The following is a 7,184-nucleotide window of genomic DNA, read 5'->3' as shown; positions in this document are numbered from 1 at the left end:
TATATTGCAGATTTAGTCTCAAATTCTATGTATCATTAATATATTTAAGTAGGCAGTTTTGTGTTACCATACAGTTTCTTCTCAGTAGAATAATTTTCTTTACATGATTGCCTCCTATTCATTTCTTAGAGTATTTTTATGAAGGTATAATTTATATGCAGTCAAGTAACTATCATAAAATCAAGCTATAAAACAGTTCCATCACACCCCAAAATCTCCCTTAATCCTTCTGCAGTCAACTCCTCTTCCAGCCCTCGACCTCTGGCAACCCCTGATCTGTTTTCCGTCCCTACAGTTTTGCCTTTTTCAGAATTTCATATAAATGGAGTCACACAGTACAGACTTTGGAACCTGACTTCTTTCATTTAGCATTATGCATTTGAGGTTCACTGCTGTTGTTGCATGCTTGCTGTTTCATTCCTTTTCACTGTTAAGTGTGATTCCATTGTATGAATATTGTACCAGTTTATCTATTCAGAAGTTTAAGGATATGTAGGATATGTACCGGTCAGGGTTCTCCAGAGAAACAGATCCAGTAGGATATACATATATGTATATATGTATACATATACCTATACGTATATACACATGCATATATACCTCTATACCTATCTACATCATCCGTATCAATATCTGTGTCTATGTCTATCTATCTATCTACTGAGACAAAAAATTTATTGAGGCCCATGTGATTGTAAGGCTAGTAAGTCCAAAATATGAAGGGTAGGCCAGCAGGCTGCACACTCAGGCAGGACTTCTATGTTACATTTTCAAGGCAGAATTTCTTCTTCTCCGGGAAACCTCAGTGATTGCTCTTAAGACCTTCAACTGATTTGACAAGGCCTACCCACATTAATGAAGGTAATCTCCAGCACTTAAAGTCAACTGATTGTAAATGTTACTCACATCTACAAAACACCCCCAGAGCAACATCTGGACTAATGTCTGACCAAACAACTGGGCACTACAGTCTAGCCAAGTTGGCATGTAAAATTGTCACAAGATACTTCCAGTTTTTGATGAACATGAATAAAGCTGCTATAAACATTCCTGGTGTGGGTTTTGTGTGAGTATAAGTTTTCATTTCACTCGAGTAAATAACTTAGAGTGGGACAGCTGGATCATATAGCAATTTTTATGTTTAATTTTATAGATAACTGTCAAACTGTTTTTCAAAGTGGTTAAGGGGGTGAGAACTTAAGGTAGAGTCTCTTAACTGATGACTGTGTCCACGTTAGGGTCCTGATCGAACAGACTTGAGATCAGGGAGTTAAAGCACTACAGGAAGGAGCACGTTAAGGCCTCTGGAGGACATAATGGATCCCAGTCCCCAACTGTAACTGACCACAGATTTGAGAACCCTTTACCTTTCATCAGATCAGAGGTTTGTGATTTTTTTTTTTTGGCAGTACGCGGGCCTCTCACTGTTGTGGCCTCTGCCATTGCGGAGCACAGGCTCCGGACGCAAGGGCTCAGCGGCCATGGCTCACGGGCCCAGCCGCTCCGCAGCACGTGGGATCTTCCCGGACCGGGGCACGAACCCGTGTCCCCTGCATCGGCAGGCGGACTCCCAACCACTGCGCCAGCAGGGAAGCCCGAGGTCTGTGATTTTTTGAAATTGTTTCCAAATGACTTTACATGCAGTAGAGGATGAGATTGCTACGGGCTAGGTTTTCAGTGTGTCTGCGTTCCTCATTTGTCTGATTTCAAATTTAGATCAGCCTTTCACTATATATGCTTTAGTTGCTTGATTTTACCAAAAGTAGGGCCTTTCATCATCTACAGGGCACTCTCAGGTCTGAAGCTTAGTATTGGGAAGGGGAGGGTTAGTTTTTCCACTGGTGCAACCATATTGATGCTTTCTTTTCTTTTTAGATTAATTCTAATTTTTGTCAGATCTATATACATCGTTTAAAGGATCAGAATCTCTAAGGCTTGTTAGGAAAACCAGAAATTCTATCCTGGAACCTCTCTCATTTCCTATTCCCAGAATCATCCATTTTCAACTCAACTGCATTTTCAGTATTTACGTCCCTATCTTTCAATAGCTTGACTATATTGCCATTTCCCGGTTCCTCAATTTTAGGTATTATCTGTTGACTTGCCCCTATAAAAGATATGAATTTATCTTTCACCCCTCATCTACCATACAAATACATATTTTCTGTCCTCTCATCCTCTAATATGTACCATAATTTTGGTTAAATCAATATTCAGTGTCTTTATTATCATGACCATGTAAATGCTATGTACAGCTGAGCCAAATAATACAATGTAATTATCAATACTTCTCCTTTCCTATATAATTTTCTTTTTAAGGAGTTGGTAAATGTCTTATTTCCTGTTCACTCGGTTTTCCATGTACTTATTAACTTATCCTCCAATTTTCCCCCAGTTGTTTGGTCTCCTTTCAATGAGATCAAGCAAATTAGGTATTCATTACATTTCATCGTCTTGAAGAAATCTCTCTCAGAGTCTTTTTAAAAGATTGTGGTAAAATTTACATAACAAAACTTACCATCTTAACCGTTTTTAAGTGTACTGTTCAGTGGCATTAAGTGCATTCATCTTGTGCGACCATCAGCACCATCTATCACCAGAGCTTTTTCATCATCCCAAACGGAAACTCTGCCCATCAAATACTAGCTCCCCATCCCTCCCTCCCGCAGCCCCCAGCTGCCACCCTTCTACTTCCTTTCTCTCTGAATTTGACTATGCTAGGTACCTCATATAAGTGGAACCATACAATATTTGTCCTTTGGGACTGGCTTATTCCACTTAGCAGAATGTCTTCAAGGTTCATCCATGATGTAGCATGTGTCGGAATTTCCTTCCTCTTTAAAGCTGAATAATATTCCATTGCATGTATATACCACATTTTGTTTATCCATCCATCAATGGACACTTGGGTTGCCTCCACCTTTTGCTATTGTGAACAATGCTGCTATCCACATGGGTGTACTGTTTCTCTTTGAGATCCTGCTTCCAACTCCTTATGGTATACGTTCAAAAGTGGAATCGCTGGAGCATATGCTATTTCTCTTTTTAATTTTGAGGAACTGCCATACTGTTTTCCACAGTGGCTGCACCATTTTACATTCCCATCGACAGTGCTCAAGGGTTCCAATTTCTCCACATCCCCACCAACAGTTGTTATGTTTTGTTTTTGTTTTTTGGCGTTTTCGATAGTAGCCATCCTAACGGGTTTTGGGTAGTAGCCTTTCCTTTTGATTGTTCCTTATCAATTTTTAAGGTATAGTTCCTCTTCCTTCCTCTTCCTCTGATTTCTCCTTATGTATTAGTGTCCTCTCATATTCTCAGCCCTCCTACCTTCCATACCCTCCCCAGGTGACACTTTCTCTCACCTAAGACTTCAGTTATACCTACAGATTAATTACTCCCGTAGCCAGTCTTGGTCCCTACATGAGCTCTAGACCACCATATCCATTTGAACGTTGGGCAGCTTTAAGAACACGCGCAATCAGCAAGTGCAAAACCAAAGTAACTTTCCCTAAAACCTGTTCTTCTTCCTGTATTTCCTGACTCAGCGAGGCAAGGAGCATAGTTGGTGGACAGCCTCCAGGGCTTGCCCAGGTTAGAAGACAGCAACTTTATATCCACTGTAGCATTCACGTAGAGACCATGCTCTCTCCCAAGGCTGCTTTCAGCCAGTGACTGAGACAGCGGGGGTACAGGAGATGGGCCATTTCTGTCTGACATGGGTCTCCTCTAAGAGGCAAACTTTTCTCTGAGGGTCCCCAATGGCCTAGCCAAGCCTTTCTTACAGCTGCAACAAGTTGCAGGCAATTCCTAGGCAATCCTCCTTCCTCCCTTCTCTTTTTATAAGTGTCCAACCTGTATTGTGGGACTCTTGCCTATTCCCATTCTCTCATCCTTCACAAGAGTTTCCCCTCAATGCATCTCTTGCACATCTAATTCCATCTTGTTACCTTCTTAGAGGACCCAAATTACACGATGACATAAGGAGCATGTCAGATCCACTGGGAAAGGTCACGTGGAGCTGTTCAATGAATGGAATTTTAAAATAATGATTATCCACATGGAAAAATATGAAATTGGATCCCTACCCTACATTTGTATAAAATTTAACTCCAGGTAGATTAATGACTTAAATTTCAAATACTAAGTTTAAAAACTTTTAGTAGACTCTATGGATGAGTATCTTTCAGAGTCTATAATTTAGACCTCGAGGTAGGGAAATATTTCTTAAACAAGACACACACACACACACACACACACACACACACACACACACACCAAATAAATTTGACCACTTTAAAATTAAGCACCTTTGGGAATTCCCTGATGGTCTGGTGGTTAGGACTCTGCACTTTCACTGCCAAGGGCGCGGGTTCTCCCCTGGTCCGGGAACTAAGATCCTGCAAGCCACACGGTGTGGCCAAATAATTAATTAATTAATTAAGCACTTTTGTTCATTAAAGACATTTAAAGAGAGAGAGAGGTTGTAAACTGGGAGAAGATATCTGCAATATACATAACTGCGAAAGGATTAGTATCACAAATTCCTTAAGGGACTTCCCTGGTGGCGCAGTGGTTAAGAATCCGCCTGCCAATGCAGGGGACACGGGTTTGAGCCCTGGTCCGGGAAGATCCCACATGCCGCGGAGCAACTAAGCCCATGCACTACAACTACTGGGCCTGTGCTCTAGAACCCACGAGCCACAACTACTGAGCCCACGTGCCGCAACTACTGAAGCCCGCGTGCCACAACTATTGAAGCCCACACGCCTAGAGCCGGTGCTCCACAACAAGAGAAGCCACCGCAGTGAGAAGCCCGTGCACTGCAACGAAGAGTAGCCCCCACTCACCGCAACCAGAGAAAGCCCGCGTGCAGCAACGATGACCCAACACAGCCAATAAATAAATAAATAAATTGATTTAAAAAAAAGAATTCCTTAAAATCAATGAAAAAAAGCACATTTAACCCAATAGAAAAATAGGCAAAATATACCAATAGGCATTTTTCAGAAGAGGAAACACATATGGCTATTAAATATGAAGAGACACTCGATCTTATTGATTAGGTAAATGCAAATTAAGACCACACTGAGCTACCACTTCGACAGATAAAAATGTAAAAAGTCTGACAAACACAAGTGTTGAAGAGGTTGTGGATCCACTCATTAGCCCTCCTACATAATGCTAATGGGAGTACAAATCCATGTATCCACTTTGGAAAAAATGTTTGACATTTTTGACATTATCTTCTAAAATTGAATACTCACATACCCCGTGACTCAACAATTTTACTTTTAGGTATAGGCTCGAATAAACAAAAGAAAGCTCTTGTACATCTATAACAGGGGAGTACAAGAATAGTCATAGTAGCACTGCTCACAACAGTAAAAACCTGGAAACAACCCAGATGTCCATTAACGAGAAATCAGACAAAATGTGCTACATTCACACACTGGAATATCATACAATAGTGAAAATAAATGAACTAAATACATAAAATATGGCTGACTCTTCCCATGTTACAGTGGGTGAAAAAAGTCCAAAAGGATACAAAGGCATTGTTTTTTTCCCATTGTAATGGACTTTATTTTTAGAGCAGTTTTTAAGTTTACAGAAAAATTGTGAAGAAAGTGCAAAGTTCCAATACATCCTCTCTCTACCAGCATACAGTTTCCCCTATTATTACTATGTTGCATTTATGGGTACGTTTGTTGCAAACAATGGACCAATGTTGACAGATTATTATTAACCGAAGTCCATAGTTTACATTAGGATTCACTCTTTGTGCTGTACGTTCTATGGGATCCATCATTACAGTACCACACAGAATAGTTTCACCACTAAAAATGCCCTGTGCTCCACCTATCATCCCCATCTCCCGCAACCATTCATCTTTTTACCATCTCCATATTTTTTGCCTTTCCCAGCACGTCACACAGTTGGAATCATACAGTATGTAGCCTTTTCTGACTGGCTTTTCCTCCATGTCTTTCTGTGGCTTGATAGCTCATTTCTTTCTGTCACCGAATAACACTCCATTGTCTGGATGGACTATAGTTGTCCCATTCACTTATTGAAAGACATCTTGGTTGCTTCCAAGTTTTGACAATTACAAATAAACCTGCTGTAAACATTTACGTGCAGGTTTTTGTGCGGACATAAGGTTTCAACTCATTGAGATACCTAGGAGCTATGTTTAGCTTTGTAAGAAATTGCCAAAATGTCTTCCAAAGTGGTTGTGTCACTTTGCACACCCACCAGCATTGAATGAGAGTACCTGTTGCTTTACATCCTCACCAGCATTTGGTGGTGTCAGTGTTTCGCATTCTAGCCATTCTAATAGGCATATTCTTTTTTATAACATCTTTAAAAACAATTCAAAAATACATGTGTATACACACACACTTTTTGGAAATATATATATGTATATATATATAATAAAATTTTGTAAAAAGGAAAACAAGAAATGGTAAATTCAGAACTCAGGATGATGGTTAACCCAGGTGAGGGGAGGCAGGAGGATGGGTTAGTGTGTGTGTGAGGCAAACCGAAGAGTTAGATGCAAATTGATGCCCTAATAACTTTTTTTTAGGTTGGAGGGCTCAGTTATTATTACATTTTTAAAAGTAGGCTGAATAATGACCCACCACCGATGTCTATGTCCTAATCCTCAGAACCAGTGAATTTACTATGTTATGGTAAAAGGGATTTTGCTAATGTGTTTAAGGGTCTTAAAGTGGGGAGATTATCCTGGCCCTATGAAATCACAATGGGTCCTTGTAAGTCAAAGAGGGAGGAAGGATGATCAGTCAGAAAGAGAGGTAAGGAGAGAGGCAGTCAGAGGTCAGAGGAAAGAGGACGCTATGCTGCTGTTTTTGAAGATAAAGGGTCCAAAAGCAAAGGAATGCAGACAGCTTCTAAAAGCTGGAAAAGGCAAGAAAACCATTCTCCCCTAGACTTCAGAAGAAACCAGCCTGGCCAACACCTTGGTTTTAGTCCAGTGAAACTGATTTCAGACTTCTGACCTCCAGAACACTAAGATAATGCATTCCTGTTGTTTTAAGCCACTAAGTTTGTTACAGCAACAATAGGAAATTAATACAGTGGGCCAGGCATGGATCAATGATGAATTGGATTATGATAAATACAGTTCTATACCCAGGTCCGGTTAAAAAAATAAAACC

General features: G+C 40.4%; 1 protein-coding gene across 1 annotated transcript in view; it reads left to right on the top strand.

Moving 5' to 3' along the window:
- Nucleotides 1–1,006: 1,006 nt before the first annotated feature.
- TIAL1 (TIA1 cytotoxic granule associated RNA binding protein like 1) overlaps nucleotides 1,007–7,184 on the top strand; it is a 29,334-nt gene continuing 23,156 nt past the window's right edge. The window contains exon 1 of the mRNA XM_049697429.1: nucleotides 1,007–1,012. The gene's annotated coding sequence lies outside the window, so the exon portion shown is untranslated. The remainder of the gene's footprint in view (nucleotides 1,013–7,184) is intronic.

The sequence above is a fragment of the Orcinus orca genome, chromosome 14 (genome assembly GCF_937001465.1).
Source record: "Orcinus orca chromosome 14, mOrcOrc1.1, whole genome shotgun sequence".
Lineage (NCBI taxonomy): Eukaryota > Metazoa > Chordata > Mammalia > Artiodactyla > Delphinidae > Orcinus > Orcinus orca.
Note: the sequence above shows the minus strand (reverse complement) of the source record. Positions and strands in the feature narration are given on the sequence as shown.